At 33.6% G+C, this 15,473-nt stretch overlaps 1 protein-coding gene across 2 annotated transcripts in view; it reads right to left on the reverse strand.

The window, feature by feature from the left end:
- CNTNAP4 (contactin associated protein family member 4) overlaps positions 1–15,473 on the reverse strand; it is a 247,180-nt gene that overhangs the window by 148,662 nt on the left and 83,045 nt on the right. The window lies entirely within an intron of this gene.

Below are 15,473 nucleotides of genomic sequence, written 5' to 3' on the forward strand. Positions count from 1 at the left end.
TCACCACTTTAATATCCTACACTTTATCAGCCCACAAAATCCTGACAAAAAATTGCACTGGACAAATTTCTTTGAGAAGACACTGATGTGTGGACTGGTAGTGGCTAAGACCACAGTCTCTTAGTAACATTCTTCTACTGTAACTTTATGCAGTGGAAGAATAAAGAAAATCTAACTAAATGGCTTCTGCGTGCTTTTGGGGATTCACTCACCCGAGGGGAAAAAGATAACTCTTTTGTTTCCACAAATAAGGAGTTGAAAGCACAGAAAGTTTTCACACTTTCTCTCACTTCTCAAAATAAGCTTCTGTATTTTTTCCTAAGGACTGAAGGTGAAGCCTGACCATAACTCCCATTGTATTTCATGGGTGTAGAAGTTGACTATGCCTTCATATGTTCTTACACATTCCTCCTATTTTTTTTTTTTTATCTCCACCAAATACCATCAGCAACAAGCATTAAGACCAAATAGGTATTAAAACATAATCAGCAATATCTGAGGATATGTTCAATGCTAATTTTGCTTTCCACTGACTTCAAGATTTCAAAGTTCTTCGTTATTGCAGACTGGAAGATATGCCCAAATATTTCTGACTGGAGTTGAATAATACATTCCAAGTTTTGAAAGATACAGTTGTTTGAAAGAGAAATATAGCTATGTTTGAATATGTTGAACTGATTTGTAAAAAAACTTGATACAGCTGTTACAACTTGCAATTTCAAGCCTTATATATATATATCTGTTTGTGGAAAAACAATCAGTTAAATCAGCAAATTCTTTGGTGACTGATCACAGTGTCTCTATAACATTACATTCCAGCCTTCATATATTGAAAATGGGAGAAGAAGAGATGGAGACATTCAGCAGTGGATTATAAAAATCCTGGATCTCACTTCAGATGTACTGAAGATCTTTGGCTTCCAGTGAAGTGCAAGGTGCAACACACCTATGAAAATCTATTTTAAATCATCTATTGACAGTTCAGGGATAAAATGGATAATCTGTTTAGTGAAAAAAAGCCCCAAATGCAACAGTGTTATAAAAAATAGTTAATCATGTAACTCTGAAGCTTCAGATATTCAGCTATCAAGTTTTACTATCTCATCATTGATACTAATTGAATTTTACTAGATAGAAGGATCATTTACCCAACACAGAATGTTATTCTTCTTTTAGTCCATCTTTGAAAATCAGTATCTTTCCTATTTCACTTGTGTGGCTGAATGTGCTACATTTCATGTATTCAGCTTTCCTAAAGTAAATAATCTGAGCATCCTAGGTATATATATTTTGTATTCCTTGGTGTTGACCACTTATTTCTTTCAGCTTCATGTTACAGGGGCAAATAAAGTATTAGTCTTCTTAATATTTTTCCAATTTCCTTATCTTTTTTCTAGAAAAATCTTAATGCTAAGGTTGTCCAGGATGCCTTGTGAGGTTTACATTCCACCTTTTTCTAATGAAAAAGGTAAAAAACCCTAGTATTTTCTCTTGGTCTTTTAATTGTATTAAATCAGTAACAACTGAAGACTAATCTTCACTATTTCACATATGTACTAACAGAGTAGAGCTCTTTGGACAAAAATAATGGAGAGACCAAGCCAATAACAAATATCTTTGGTTTTCTTCTTCCAGTACATGGCAGTAAATTTAAATTATTGAATTTACTCTGACATTCATAAAGCCTAACTTCCTTTTTGATTATGAAGTATTATCTGTAGAATATATTTTTAATGTTCCCCTCTGAGGCAGTGAGAAGTGATTTACCCATAGTCATTAATGAGTCAATGCAAAAAATAAAAAAGTAATGCTTCTCAGATCTTTTTTCCTCAGTTCTGTGATTATGCATCAATACCATGGTGCTTCTCATAAAAAACAAAACAACATAAACCACAACTTTTTCTGATTTTTTCTTTCCTGATTTTTTGTTTGTTTGCTTTTCTGACATTGTTTTCAACTGAACTGTAAAGCCTTTTTCATGCAAAATTTTCAGTGGGTTTGTAAACAAAGTTTCAAGAACATAGGAGGATTGAAATAAAAGTAATGGAAATTCTCCCATGCATATCATTGTTGTGTTTAGGAAAAAAACCTCAGCAGTCTAGTTCTTTGTTGTTGATTTTTCCCTCGGCTTTTCTCAAGTTCTTCTTTAGTCTTGTCTTCCCTGCCCACAGTCAGCACATGCCAGTCTAAGTTTTCATCTATTTTATTTATGTTGTCATCCCATATCTTCTCTCATTGGTGCTTTGTTCTGTTCACAGAACCATGTCTTTTTTTTCTCACTACTGATCATGTCATCATACTTGTTTCTTTCTCCCTACGCATTCCTCCTTGGCTAGCTCTTCCTCTTCTCCATTTTAGTCTAACTCTTTTCTTTTCCTTGCCACTCCTTTCTCCTCTATTTTTTACCTCATCTGTCATCTTCAGTACAGTAAACCCTGATTTCATCACAGGTTTTTCTCTACTATCTCTTTTTTACTTTGTTTCCCATGCACAGCCTTTTTCCATATTCTCTTCAAGTGTCTCTAAATTGTGCATCTTGTCCTTGCAGACTTTTCCCTCTTGTATGCTTTGTCCTCCACTCAAATCCTATGTGCACTCCACCACTGTCTTCTACTGCATTTCCGTTCCTAAGATCTTTCCTATGAAGTCATACCAAAAAAATACATTTCAATATAACCATCAAAAGACATTGTACCTCTTCACCATGCCAGCATCTTTATTGTTCACATACCTCTGTTGTCAACATTCAGGAAAAACAAAGAAAAAAACCTTCCCAATTTCACAGATAAACTCTCCTATTTTCTTCTTTTTTTTTTTTTTTTTTCTGATTTCTCTAGTCTTTTTCTACTGTTTACTTATGTTTTAAGACATTATTGTTCTTCCCCTCTTTTAACTGTTATTCAGAAAGGACCAAAAGTCTTCAAAAAACTTCCTGTCTACTCATACCGCACAGTCCCTCATAGACTTTGCAAAAATAGATTTAAAACCAGACTATGAAATCCCTAAATATAAACAAGTTACCAAACAGGTAAACAACAACTCTACCTCTCCTGCAAGAAAAAAAGACCTTGTTGCTTTCTCATCAAGGTCCATGCTCTTTCCAAGGACAAGCCCAACTTGCACTATTCTATTTTCTATTCTTTATTCAGCTTAGTAATCTTAAAAAAAAATTATGTGTTTTGGGAAACAGAAATTCCTGAAATATATAACAAGCCTAATACAGTAAGCATAATACTGATGGCACCCATCTAATAAAATGTTGCTATCGATATGTTTCTATAACTGAATGGAAAGGTCAGCAAGAATAACACTGAGTTTTTAACATAGTGAGTATAGATCTACATTTCAATGAATAATCTGATATGGCCAAAGTTTATCACCTCAAATAGAACAATATGGATAAATCAGTTTGGTTTTCTTAAGAGGTTAGAAGTGGGGTGATAAGAACAAAAACCACAAAACAACAGCATTGCAGTAGAGTGCTTAACTTTGACAATTATATTCAACATCATTAATCTCTTCTCAGCATGCTTTGCATACTTCAGCTATTTAAAAAAAACCAAACAACTTTAAGTCCATAGAATTAAAAAACATTTTACTCTTTTTATATCTACAGTATTTTACTTGTTTCATTTTGCTAGATGCTACCTTTGCCATGTGATTCAGTTACATAAGTATATTTTGGAAATCAATTAATAATAAGTTATAAAAGAGAGTTCATATGATGTGTATACATTAGCAGTTTTCTGATGACATTGGTATGCCTCTGAAAAGGTCCTCAACATCCTTCCCACTGTATCAGCCAAAGTATTATTAACATTTCCCATATTTATGCAAATAATAGAAAACTCTATGGAAAAGACTGTATGGTTAATATACCTTTTTAAAAAAAAATCCATAACTGAATTGTAGATTTCACATACACTACTGCAAACATACATACTAGCTCTCTACAATTTAACAAGTAAGGATCCATAACAGCATTGTAATCTTTCTTTAACTTTTACCTCAGTAATATGAGTCCAGGTAAATTCATTTTGCTTACACCAAGATTTTTAAAAAGGAATTCAATAGATTTTTTTTTGCTCATCATATTTTAGTTTAAAATAAAATCTTTCACTTAAAATATTATATATAGCCAACATCACTGAGAGATATCAATGTCCAAATTGAAGACATCAGACAATCAATATGTTGTGTACTACACTGGAAGACAGTGAGGGAACAGTGTGTACTGACAACTGAAACAGCATTATCGTTTTCTTTTCTATTCACAGAGTGAGCTTCCAGGACTTCAATTATGGTCTTATCTGAAAAATCAGACCGTGAACAAGAGGACAAAGAATGAATTATTCTGTATCATTCAAAAGTGGAGTCTATCTTCTCCAGTAGCAGTAATGCTTTTTCCTTTCTCTTTCAGTTTTATTTCTTAATTCACCTCTGTCTATCCCAGACATGATCTAGTAAAATATCTTCCTTAAAATAGCTTTAAACCTTTCCCCCTTTGGTATTGTCCATATTTACTTACTCCTTTTTGCAGTGCTGCTTCCATCTCATGGTTGCAAGTAGCTAAAGAATGTATTGCTTAACTTTACACATTTGCACAATATTTAATTATATTGGCACCTAGAAAAGAAGTGATATATTCAACCTTAGCACAAAAACCATAAATAGAAAACATATCTTTTCATTAATAGTTACATAGCTCTCACAGTAGAACACAGCTCAACTCACCAAATTTTTCATATTTCAGTTTTCTGTATATCACATAACTATTGTGATTCCTTAGTAAGATGCAGAAGGTGGCAATGAATTTATCAAAACAGTTATTTTTAATGCAATCCATTAAAAATTCTCAACAATAAAATGGGTAGTTCATACAAGATTCATCTGTCATATGAGGCTTAAAGAGATGTGTTTCTATAATTGTATCATTCTGTAACAAAGGTAAAATAATAGTTCACGAATGTGAAAAAAAATCCCACGCTGACTCCACTTCATATCTATGACTAGACATTAAAACCTAGTTTTTACTAGTCCACGAAGACCATGCAATCCCTTAACTAAGAACTTAACACAAAAATCTACAACTACCTGATTCAGATGCAGGATATTATGCAGTTAAGTTACTATCACTTTTCCTAAAATTTTCCTGTCAGTAACTCTAATAGATAATAATAAATGCTGGGATAGAAGCAAAAATCTGCACAGACAGCTAGTTAAAAAAGGTGATTATTGCAAATGCCATAGAGTCCCATAGTGAATTCTCTGATGTCTTACACAGCCTAAGCTGTCAGAAAGGTGAATGCGATAGTAAGACAGACAAATATATTGAACCCATGACCTGTCCACTAAACAAAATAAAATTTTACCTAACAGGTAAAATTGAAACTTAGCTGTTTTTTATGGAAAATTCTGGGAGTTACTGAAGTCTACACAAAAATCTATATGCTCAATTCCTTTTTTTCATAGCTGAAATGAGTCAAAGATGTCAAATAGAGTTTCAATATGTCCATGGGATTTAAATACGACCTTCACACAAGGAAATCCACTGAAAAAGTTGCAGGTAAATTAACAGATATAGGAAAGAAATAATTTGACAAAGGAGATACATATTGTTAAAATAAGTTAAATGCTGTAAATTACAATGTTTCATGGAACTTTTCTGATACTTTGACTCAGTTCTGGAGATCAAAAAAACATGCAATTCCAAATTATTTCCATATAGCTAGCTATACAGAGAAATAGGGGAAAGGGCACCTTGAGGCACATAAAGGAAGTTCTTGTCAGTGATATTTTAATTAGGTCTAGTGACCTTCAAAGAATTAGGCAATTTAAGAAGTGGGAAAGAAAAAGATCTTCACTGAATTTTCAAAGTATAGAACTGATCTCATAGAAATCTTGACTAGATATAAGTAGTGCTGCCATAATTGCTGAATCACTTACTTAAAACACACTGAAATATTCTTTTCACAGTTTAAATCTAGCAAGTTTTAAACAAGGGATGAAATATGCAATAAAGTTCATTTTAAACCTACTTACCTATGACCTTTAATCCAAGTGATAGCAAATGTCACACACAACGGCAATAGAAAATGTAGATTTAAATGAGTTAAACACTAGCCTACCAGAGAAAAAACAATTCTTTGTTCAGCATGGAAATGCATGCTGCTAAGAATTAAATACATGTCCAGTAGCGGAATACCATTCCTTTCCATTTATGAAAAGGTCCTAAAATATGGCAACAAGAAACTGCACAGCGTTGATACATAATTATTGATCTTGTTTGTTCTCACGATTCATTTTGCCAAAAATGAATCAACAATATATTAAGCACAAGCTTGTAAAGTTTTAGCAAATTCTATGGCATTACCAAGGCACAATGCCCCCAGACTATGAAGATATGATGTTCACATGGAATCTTTGTCAACTAATAAATATGCACAGTGGAGATTTTATCAAGATACTGGTTAGGTCAATATCAATCGAAGGTGATATTGATAAAATAAGACATTCATGCTAAGAGGTGTATGATCATTTTACTTCAAATATCAACAGATATTTCACACATACTCTCAAAAATATTCTTCTCCTTGTATAATTAACCATTATAAACTGTCTTAGACATAGAGATTCACCCTACATTTACACTGTATTTGCCCATTAAGAAACATACTTTAAGAACAGATTCTGGGTTTTTTTTTCCCCAAAAGTCTCCGTATTCTAACAGTGTTTAGAAGTTAATACCTACCCATTATCTACAACCTTAACTACATAAGCAAATGACAAGGTAGAGGTTATCCAGGTTTCTGGTGAATGCTTAGGCATGGGTTCAGAGTGCAGTGTGCTATTGCAAACTGAATAGCTCATGCAGGATCATACAGCAGGGTGGTAATCACCTATTCCATGTTACAACATACAGCACAAGAAATAACAGAGACTTCTCCTGTGTTTGTGGAACAGAATGGCTACAGAAGCATAATGGCAGATTCTACTTCTTAAATAGCCTGGTACATGAACTGGGACAAAAAGCAAACATACAATTACAATAGCAAAGAAAAGAAAGAAAGAAAGAAACAAGCAAACCCAACAGAACTATAAAATACTAGTGATGCACAGCAATTCCTATTCAAACTGAAAACTGTCATCCAATCATGTAAGAGAAGAAGATTATTAATCATGGTATCTGGTTTATGGAAATACAGATCCAGAAAAAGAGCAGAAACAGATGAAGACTGGATTGAAACCACTGAAATACTACAGATAAAAATCAGATTCCTAGAAGTCAAAGTAGGAATTTGGGCATCTAGGTGTACTTTGGAGGTCCCAGGTTCAGGCAAGTCAGCAACACTTAGATCTCCAAATTCCTATTTCTACTTTTAGGAATCTATAATTTCAATGTTTAAAAATTTTTCTAAAGGAATTTTAAGTGTCTAAAAGGGAAATGTGAAAATGACACAAATATGACTATGCTGTAAAGATAATATACTATTACAATGTCATGACCATCACAATACCAGGGTTAAGACTGTATATACTCAAAATAAACTTGAGGTTTTGTCTGAAGTTCAATGACCAAAGTTTTTATAAAAATTCAGGGCTTTCTGTTCAGTTAACTTTAAACCTCAGGGATTATACTAGGCATAAAACAGGTCCACGTATAACAGAGATGCTTCCAAATGACGTCTGAAGTCCATTTCTGAAAGTATTTTTGCTACAACTAAGAGTGTGGCTGGGGTAAACAAGAGAGAAACTGAATGTGGGGTCTGCTACTGCTTACTAGCTCAACAGGCCTTGAGCAAACTAAACACATCCCATTCTGTTTATAAAGATGAACAGTTTTCTTCAAAGACAGCTTGATTTCCTCAAGTCATTTGCAATGTTCACAATCTGTCTGTTGCAGAAAATAGGGACAATATTTTCCTATCCATAGCACAATTTTTCCCTTCCATCATAAGTAATTTTCAAACAGGAATATGTGTTCAAGCACAAATTTCTCATATTAGTATGAGAATGATACGATCAGTACTATATCACTCTAGAACAGCCAACTCCTGAGAAGCAAAGAACTAAAACTTCTTTTTTTTCTAGTTGTAATACTTCCTACAGTATTTTCCACAAAGTGGATATTATAAAGTTACTGGCTTTAAGACAACCAATAACTAGAAACAATGTATAATGATTCAGCATCTATCACAGTGAATTATTTTCATGGAAAAATGGTGTGCCACCATATTTGGGTTAGACATAATCAGAGGTCTAAAAAAAGAAATTACCTTCATGAAAAACTACTACTGATACTTAAAAAAACAACTTAAGATATCTTAATAGCACTGCCTTTTCCAGGATTTGTGCATATTAGAAGCGCAAGTCATGCTCAGGCTTTTATAGCACAAGCTCACTAACTAAACCTGCAGAGAAAGGCAGAAACAATGAACCAGCTACTAGCTGTTTCTCTTATACTACCCAAATATGGCAAGTTGTAGTTGCTTTTCTATTGCTTTCTCTTAAGATGACCATGACGTGGCAGGTAACTGTCAGAAAAACAGTTCTGATCAAGACCAGTCCCAAAATCCAACTCTAGTGTTAAGTTAATAGTTTACATGGGCAGCAGTCTTTAAAAACAAAGTACCATCCTAACACATTAAAAATTAGTTCCCAAAGCTCCTGTTCATCTAGGCAATTTAATGACGCAGTACTAAGACATACATTAAAGCTAAACAGTGAATGTCTAATTCTAGTAGAACGTTTACTTCTACATGTTGCTGGACTTGTGTATTTTCAAGGCTTCTTGCTGCCCTTAGTTAAACATGGTTTCTTTAACTGTGTGCATGTAAGTTTTTCTTCCCCCACATACGAACTGTCATAATATATGCAGTGACAATATATATTTTACCTGTTATGGCATTAATAATTTATTTAATGTTTACCCACACAATTTATCTAGAGTTTATTTAGAACACTGCATTATTTACTGATGTTTCAATCTTTTTTTTCTTCCTTTTAGCTTATATTAAATATTCTGGGACAGGTTAACCTTGACACATGCATTCATCTCTTCACCTACTATAAGTTATTTTATACAGAGCATTAATCATTGTGACTGTTAAATTAGCCATATTAGATTGCCATTTAAGTGTCTAAAAATAGCAGTGTGGTCAGAATGCTTTTAAACAGAAGTGGATATGGAAATCCAAAAGCTTAAAAGTTAAGTTCAGAAATTTTAATTTTTAGATAAATATCATAATGTCCTCATCATAAATGGAAGCTTATGCATGCAACCAGTTTCACACAAATTCTGCACAATAGACCCATACATTTATTATTCCTTCCAAGCTTCCTTGTATCTCTGATTTTCTTCACACTGCATTTTTCATTTTTCCCTGCAAGCTCCTTTTACCCCAAGTTAGAGTATTATCCTTTGGTTTCTTCTGCCTCTTCCTGCATCCCCCACCATTTTTCTCCGCTCAGCTGTTTCTCTTTTTGAGTTCCAACTACACACTTGTAAGCTTCTTCCCTGTGTAAACAGTGGGTGAAACATTGTTTCAGTAATATTACCTGACAACAGTCTACCCATATTTCCCTCAATTATAGAGACACATAAGGTTTATTTTTATGCAAATTCCCTTGATTAGAATCTGTACCAGTCAGTTTTCTACAGTGGAATAGATCTCTGCGTTTGTGGGTGGGGGTGTACGCATGTACACCGAACAAAAACATTGCTTTGGTTGCAAGGAAGACAAAGAGGTCAGGTTTTGTGTCATTTTATAACATTTACCAAGTAACCAAAGAGCTTTGAAAATGTTATTCGATGTACTATTTCTCACAATTACAAAAGATAAGCAGCTGCTGTGGAACCAAAGAGGAAGAGCAAAAAATCAGATGTTACTAGAAATATCCACAAGATTAACAGTACCGAGATGCTTGGATTTAATTTCCCCTAGAACTGTGCAGACGTTAAAACTGATCACTCATAATCTTCTTTAAATTAAATTATTTTAATCATTTTCATATCTCATTTGTTTTCCCTACCCACAATTTTCTAGTTCATGAGGTAGTGTAAATATATGCACCACGGTGTCATGATATTAGTACAGAATTCTTCTGGAAAATTAATTTCAAATTCATTATTCTGAACTTTTACTCAGGAAGCCCTGATCTTAACACTTATGGTTACTTAGTTGGGGAATTTAAATATATCATTATGATCTGTGTACATATTGAAAACAACCCAGGATATGTTCCTGAATACTGTAGCAAGCTGAATAAAAATCACAAACCATTTTTAAAAGCACTATTCTACAAATTATTTGAAAATAACAAATTCATTTATGTAAATCACACTCTAACAGACAATTCTCAGGCAGAAAATGCAAACATTCATTGAATAAATTATTAGTTATGAATTATTAACCTGTCTGTACTCTCCTCTTTACACCAAGTAAAATAACAGTCTAAGCAAACAATTAATGCTTCAGTACCCAATCCTTTTTCACTGAACCTCATCTTTCTTATCTTAGATGGGATTTTAGATTCTTGTTTGGACCCATCTTCAATGGGTTCAGTGGAAGATAATAGTGTCCACTTCCAGTGCTCATTTCTTACTCACAAACATGCCACCCTCAAAACACACACACCAAAAAACACCCCAAAACCCTTATGTTACATTAAGCTGTGAAATAAGCCAATTCTGCTACACAGAAAATTATTTCCTTGCCACAACTATATTCAGTGACAGAAAAACATTACTACAATAGATAAATAACACAATATGGATATGCACCCATCAGAAGGGCTCTGGAAAAAATGATTTGTATTTTTTTAATATATATATACGGAACTATTTATGTTTCGTTCACTATCATTATGATAATGGTGAAATAAGGAAGAAAATATAAATACAAAAAACCTACAAAATCTTATGCAATGTCATTCTGCATACTCTATAAAAAGAAGTACATTTGATATTTACCTTAATAACACATAAAATTTTGAAGGTGAAAGTCTTTAAATTACCATCTTAAGCTAGCACGACACAGCTTATTCGTTTATGTGCCATTAAACTTTGAAGTACCATCTCTCACTTTCAGATCCTGAGAATCTTTAATGTAATTCAGTGTTACCAGAAAATTTACTTCTGGCCTGCAAAGATTTTGATAATTACCGTTTTTCACTACTGTCTTCCTGATTCCCATCCTTCTAGTCAGTGACTATTGGTTTTGTGTATTAGATTTGTGTATCTAATATTTTGGATGACAGTGATGCCATGACTGCTCCTATTGTTATTGTAAAAAGCCTTCCTGAAAGAGAACATTTCAAAGACAAGGCATTTTGATGCCAATGATACATTTTGCAATTTCAGGATACACATTCACTTTCTTTTTTAATATTTTTTTTTTTTTTATTTAAAACACACATGCTACTTAGGATGGAGAGTATTTTTAATCTACGTGATAAAGTAAAACACAGTTTGCTTGTCTTTTATGCTATTATCCTTTACAAGGAAGAATTTAAAAAAAATTAAAGCTGCAAATATTTTTTTTTCACCACTTTAAACATACTGGTGCACTTTGGAGTTTTTACACATAAATTATGCAATCTGACAAACTCTGTGATGATTTTCTCTTTGAGGATGTTACAGAAAAACAGAGGTCAGTTGCAGCTAAATTGTTATATGTCCTTTAGTTACATAGTTGAGCCAAATAGTTAAAACTGTTCTGTTTTCATTTTTTTGGCTGAAAAAGCAAGACAAGTGAATGATGAACAAGCTACGACAAATATAGGCACATCAGAACCAACTGCGTTGAAGTCATCACCATCTGCCCTACTTTAATTCATAGATAAAGAGTTTCTTTATTTTCTGTGAGTAGCAATATCAAAAGTGATACGTCAGACTGGGTGTTGAAGTCACAACATTTGGACTCTGTACCTAAGGAAAATGCAGTGATGGAGTACCCATTTAAATTATCTATGCCTTGGGTTGCAGAAGGAATCAACAGAAAATTGTTTTGGTTCAAAGAAGTAATTAACAGAAGTCCAGCAAAGTAACGCATAGGTACAGCCTTTTGCTTTTACAGTGAAGCAGACTATGATCAAGAACGGTGACTGGTTATTCTCCAAGGAGAAGGATCATAGCTTCCAGCAAACACATAAATGCCTGAGACTGAGGAAGAGCCACCAGGTTCAAGAAAACAGTGAAGCCACTCCACACTCTTGAATTGTATAATGTGACTATCACAAAATACTTGTGATTCGGTATTCCTCAACCTTGAACTTTCCATAATGGTGATTCATTTTAGAGCATGGGAAGTTTCCAATAAACTCTACATCCCAAATCCTTTAAAGAGGAAGTTGGGAATATGTGTAGCAATGCATGCACAAGAAATCATTCAATATTCATACAATTTATTACATACCATCAAAATAGTAACTGTTAGAGTGAAACTACTTCTATGCAAACTCACAAGATTGAGAAAATTATGATAAAACAAACTTCCAGCTTTAACTTCAGCTAAGGTAAATAAAATGGAAAATAGACCTCAGAACTTAAATATACATACAAACATACACAGACATAAACATACTTCTACATTGCAAAGATTTGCCTTTTAAAAGAGACGTTAAAAAAATGGTCAGAATTTCCCCAAACTTTAGCTATGTCCTGGTTTCGGCAGGGATAGAGTTAATTTCCTTCCTAGTAGCTGGTACAGTGCTGTCTTTTGGATTTAGGATGAGAACAAAGTTGATTACTCACGGATGTTTTAGTTGTTGCTAGGTAATGCTTACACTAGCCAAGGACTTTTCAGCTCCCCATGCTCTACCGACTGAGAAGGCTGGAGGTGCACAGGAAGCTGGGAGGGGGCACAGTCAAACTGGCCAAAGAAACATTCCATACCATGTGACGTCATGCTCAGCACATAAACTGGGGAAAGCTGGCCGGGGGGGCAGCTGCTCGGGGACTGGCTGGGCATCGGTCGGCGGGTGGTGAGCAATTGCACTGTGCATCACTTGCTTTGTGTATTATTATTATTATTATTATCATTTTATTTCAATTATTAAACTGTTTTTATCTCAACCCACGAGTTTTTCTAACTTGTGCTCTTCCAATTCTCTCCCCCATCCCACCAGGGTGGGGGGGAGTGAGCGAGTGGCTGTGTGGTGCTCAGTTGCTGACTGAGGTTAAACCACGACAAGCTAACATTATATAAGTATTAGTTTTAATTCCTCTGCTTTGCATATAAATTTTAGAAGAAAGATTTAAACAAATAAAACTGAAAATTGGATCATAGTTGTGGAATGGATAAATCATTATTCTGTCAGGAAAAAATAAACAAACAACAAAACAAGAAACCGAAGGCTTAATTTCTGGGTATTTCCCGAGCTGTATCAGAGGAGACATGGTCAACTTTTAATTGAAGAGAAATTGTATTTCTTTTTTTCTTTAAAACTCCAGCTAATGAATGGCATTGTCATGCATTTCTCCATGAGGTGTGTTACTCATGTTTTCACTGAAACTATCAGCCATTCGAAACTTGTCATTCAAACTGCAAATTGCTCTCCTTCTTCCCCCTCCTAGCTCTCCTTTTGAAAATGATGGACAATATCATTTATGTTACTTTATTTCTCTCCTTTTAAGAGAAACATTTAATTAGTAATGTTAAGGAAAGAGTACACAGCATAAAAACATTTGTGATACAAAACTATGAAATTAGTTAAAATTAGAAACTACACTAGTTAGAAGCATTAATATATGTAGCCCCAAATAGATAAAATAAACTACCAATTACAATATGAGATTCTTCATAGATAGGATACAGGTGATGATATCTAGAATACAAATTGCTATGAAGAAGTAATAGCAGTACAACTATTAAAGGTAATATTTAAAGATGTAAAAATTTTCTTAGCGCTTCTTGAACCAAACCTTAAGTTTACTGTACATTTTTATGATGTTTTACTGTGTACCTCCTCAAGTTTGAAAGAAAACAAGTGAAAATAATTGTCCTTTCCAGAGTAAAAATCTGATAGCTTAATATATAAACAGATTTGAAACCACTGCTCATTTTAGAGGTAAAAAAGAAAACCTGTGCAAAAGGTTGGGCTTGAGAGGTTGGGCTTTACTGCATCTGAAATTATACCCTAAGGAATGGAAAAAATAGAAATAGATTGAAGAACATACACATAAAGATGCATAACATTCCTTGTTCAAACACATTTACATTAATGATAAAATTAAAGAAAATCTAAAATTTATTTGAATTAATCTCTTTCCAAGATTAAAATAATGCTTCTCAAGGGGAAAGATTTCTGTCCGAAAATATGTATTTTACCATTAATAACATCTATTTCACTTGAGAATTATATCTTGACCAGAACTGTACCAACTTTTAAAAGGATGTTAATATTGATCCTGGGAATTGCTGCCTGAAAAATCTTAACATAAGTATCAAGAACAGTGCAGAAAATACTTAGAGATAACTTTAAAAAAGACAGTGATAGCCATGTCAGTGAGGAAAGAAATCAAAATCAGTGTGCAAATAGATTTTTTTTGTCTAACTAAGAAAAAAACTACGAAAAAAATTACACCTAACTATACTTTACAGTACTTAATCTACAATGAGAGCAGTCCTAGTAACTGTAATGGAGTCAGTCTTTCAAAAATATCTTTAGTAATTAAAGTATTTTAAACAATAAATAAAATCTACATGAAAGATAAATTCTTTACAGGTATAAGACAGCAAGTAAGGCATACATTTAGATTATCAGTATGTCAATGAGTAGACTGAGATGAAGGTGTATAGCATGGGTAAAGAGTACAGTCACCATGATTCCCTCTAAACCAATTCCTAATATGCAGAGAAGTGAAAACAAATCATATTTAGCAGCCACAAGAGAGGATAGAGGTTCATCTCACCTAACTTTTGAATATCTACATCTAAATACAGCACCAATAGGCAATTAAGCATTTTATAGATTGGGGAGGGGTAAGATAGTTGTACATGATTCATTTCAACCTAACAAAGACATCGAAGGTCAGAGGAACCAGCCTTAGAAAAGATTACCTGTTTCACAGACTCTAAAAGGAGTTTTTATAACTAGATCATTTGCTGATGCTTAGAGAGTCCTCTTTGCATCTCAGTTGTTATAAAAATTTTACAGTGAGTGAAAAATCAGTTCCACTGATGACAGGAGCTTCAGAAACTTAAGTTAAGATAAGCCATAAGGTGACAAAGACAATTCAAAACTAACTTCTGAAAAGGAAAATAAAAAGTAGGGAGCTGTGAAATTGTACAGAAGGTAAGTATCTTTTCTACTTAAGTTTAGAAAGAGTGTTTACAAAGACCAAATCCTTACGTACAGCGAAGAATTCTGAAGTACTTATAGCAACACAGGGCCCTCAAAACTGGGCATCTTCCATCTTTCTAATGCACAGTAGTAGTCAAAAAAAAAAAAAAAGGCAAAAAGGTACCTCT

This window comes from Aptenodytes patagonicus, chromosome Z (genome assembly GCF_965638725.1).
Source record: "Aptenodytes patagonicus chromosome Z, bAptPat1.pri.cur, whole genome shotgun sequence".
NCBI classification, from domain to species: Eukaryota; Metazoa; Chordata; class Aves; order Sphenisciformes; family Spheniscidae; genus Aptenodytes; species Aptenodytes patagonicus.